Source organism: Momordica charantia, assembly GCF_013281855.1.
Source record: "Momordica charantia cultivar OHB3-1 chromosome 8 unlocalized genomic scaffold, Mcharantia_2.0 BLBB01000008.1, whole genome shotgun sequence".
Lineage (NCBI taxonomy): Eukaryota > Viridiplantae > Streptophyta > Magnoliopsida > Cucurbitales > Cucurbitaceae > Momordica > Momordica charantia.
The window spans coordinates 22760878-22764024 of record NW_028275166.1 but is presented as its reverse complement, the minus strand read 5'-3'; the positions used below and the strand labels follow the sequence as shown (position 1 = coordinate 22764024).

Genomic DNA, 3147 nt, shown 5'->3' with positions numbered 1-3147 from the left:
TCGTTGTCGTCGTTTGTAATCACCGTCATACCACCCTTCTTGGGAACGCATTGAACCGGGCTAACCCAACTGCTATCTGAAATGGGGTAGATCACTCCAGCATCTAACCATTTTATGATTTCCTTTTTGACCACCTCTTTCATTTTCGGGTTAAGCCTCCTTTGGCACTCGATAGAATTGGTGGCTTCTTCCTCCAGGATGATTTTGTGCATGCAAAATGTAGGGCTAATTCCTCTTATGTCTGCTATGGTCTATCCAATAGCCCTCTTGTACTTTGATAAAACCTGCAAAAGCAAAGATTCATGTTCATTAGACAAACATGAAGAAATAATAACGGGCAAAGTATCGTTTAAACCCAAATAAGCATATTTTAAATGAGAAGGTAGGGGTTTCTTTTCCAATTCTGGAGGTTCAATGATGGAAGGTTGCAAGGCCTTCAAATCCGCTATTGTCGGCTGCAAAAACTCAAAACGCTCAAGTTGGGGCAAAATTGCGCCAGGCGCAATTTTGGATTCTTTTTCTACGGCCTCCAAATCTGCTTCCAAGTCTTCCACCATCATTTGCTGGAGTTCCTCCATGATTGCTCCTATTGTAGAGCACTCCTCGACTTCATCCGGGAGACGCATCGCATCGAGGACATTGAAGGTTACCTGTTCATCATTGACCTTCATCGTGATCTCTCCTTTCCTAACATTGAAAACTGTATCTCCAGTTGCTAAAAATGGCCTCCCAAGAATGTTCGGCACCTCAAGATCTGCTTCACAGTCCAAAATTATGAAATCGACGGGAAAAATAAACTTATCAACTTTAACAAGCACATCTTCTATTTTTCCTTCCGGTTTCTTTATGGATCTATCAGCTAGTTGTAAAGTGACAGTAGTGGGACGAGCTTCACCTATATTTAACTCTTTAAAGACAGAAAGAGGCATAAGATTAATGCTTGCTCCTAAGTCACACAATGCTCTTCCTAGGTTCTTACCTCCTATTGAGCAGGGGATGGTAAAACTACCTGGGTCGTTACATTTAACAGGCAATGGATTCCCTAGAGCATCACTACTACACTTTGTCAAGGCTACCGTCTCATGCTCACCTAACTTCTTACGCCTAGATATGATGTCCTTTAAAAACTTAGTGTAGTTAGGCATTTGTTCTAAAGCATCTATGAGACGTATATTGATATGCAACTGTTTTAGAATCTCAAAGAACTTCTTAAAATGACCATCTTGATTCTTTTTAACTAGCCTTTGGGGGAAAGGTGGAGGAATCTTAATATTACCTACCTGTGGAGTAGTGTTGGGCACTACTTGCTTACCTTTATCCGCCTTCTTATCTTTTTCTTCTGAACTTACAGGTTCTGCTTTCTCTTCTTGTTGTGGATTGGAGGTGGATGCAGGAATAGGTGTAACTACATGAGTTCCTTCGTCTGGAAGTGAGGGTCCTTCATAACTTAATCCGCTTCTTGTGATAACCGCCTTACAGTGGTCCTTTCCCTCACGATCTCGCTTCAGGTTTTCTGTGTGTCCAGGCAATGTACCTTGGGGTCTAGATTTCTGGTCATTTGCAATCTGCCCCACTTGCATCTCCAAGCTTCTTATCGCAGCATCAGTTCTTGTCATGAACTCTTTCATCATGGCCTCCAAACTTACGTTGCTACCACTTTGCTGAGTAGTATTTTGACCTCTTTGCTGATTGTATTGTTGAGGCTGCGACGCCGGTTGAGTTGGAAAACCAGGAGGAGTATAGTTTTGCTTGTATTGTTGAGCGGGTGCTTGTGCACTGCTACTAGCTACTCCTTGGTTACTCCAGGAAAAGTTTGGATGGTGCCTCCATCCAGGGTTGTAAGTGTTCGAATACGGGTTGAAATTCTGCTGGGCACCTTGACCTACATAAAAAATAGACGCTGGATTAGCTGGACAGTTCTCATACAAGTGGTTATCACCACAATAGACACAAGATATATCTGAAATTTGCAAAATAGGAGAGGGTTCAGGTATCGCCGAAGTGACGGTTTTGGTTTCCTTCTCCATTGTCAACTGCTTTAACATTTGGTTCATAGCCGCCATTTGGGCTTGCATTGAAGCTACTGTGTCTAACTCAAAGATTCCAGCTGATACTTGCTTCTTTGGTAATGACCTTCCTATTTCGCCTTGGTCATTAATGTCTGTCATCTTATTCAAGATATCAACGATCTCATTTATCGACTTCTCTAACAACGAGCCATTGGATGCGGTGTTCAACATCATCCTTGATGAACGATCCAATCCTCTATAGAATTGTTCAATCTACACACATGCGGGCAATCCATGGCTCGGAAATCTTCTAAGTAACTCTTTAAAACGCTCCCAAGCTTCTTGAACTGCTTCGTTCTCCTTTTGTCTAAAAGACACAATGTCCTCTCGGAGGTCTGCGTTCCTGGTCAAAGTGTGGTACTTTGCCAAAAATTTCTCCGTCAGTTCTGCCCATGTGTTGATAGAATTTGGTTCTAATGTGTTTAGCCAAGTCCTTGACCATCCCTGAGAGAAAAAGGAAACATTTTTAATCTTAGTGCATCCTCAGAAACACCAGGAAGTTGAAATGCATTAGCTATTTCAATAAAGGATTTGAGATGGGAGTAAGGATCTTCATTAGTCAATCCTCCGAACTGGGCCATCGTCTGTAACATCTGGAACATGACTGGCTTGAGCTCGAACTGTGCGGCTTGGGGTAAAAGATTATTTATCCCTGAATTTAGGTTGTGGAACGCATGAGTGACATTATTTCGCATGGCTACATCTCGATTATCTGCTAGAAGGATCGGATTAGGAATTTCTCCTGCTCGGTTTGCTGCTCCTTCATCTGCCATATCTCCATTCACAGGTGGATTTTGTGGCGGTGGAGGATCTTGTGCATTTCTATTCATCTCGATGGTCTCTTCTTCTTCAACTTCTTTCTTTTTTTTTACTTTCTTTCTCTTTTCTCAACCTCTGCTCACGCCTTCTCCTCTTAAGGGTTCTTTCAATATCTAGATCAAAGGTCAACCAACCAGACCCTGTGCTCATACACAACTCCCTTAAAGGTTAGATATAACAGTTAATTCCAAGGACAGAGGTATGCAACAATCACACAATGAAATAATTCACTTGAAAAGAATATGATTTGAAACTCAAG

General features: G+C 42.0%; 1 non-coding gene across 1 annotated transcript; it reads left to right on the top strand.

The window, feature by feature from the left end:
• Window positions 1–2298: 2298 nt before the first annotated feature.
• Window positions 2299–2405, top strand: LOC148209804 (small nucleolar RNA R71). The gene has a single exon (XR_015793333.1). It is a non-coding gene; the product is annotated as a small nucleolar RNA R71 (small nucleolar RNA).
• The last annotated feature ends 742 nt before the right edge of the window (window positions 2406–3147 follow it).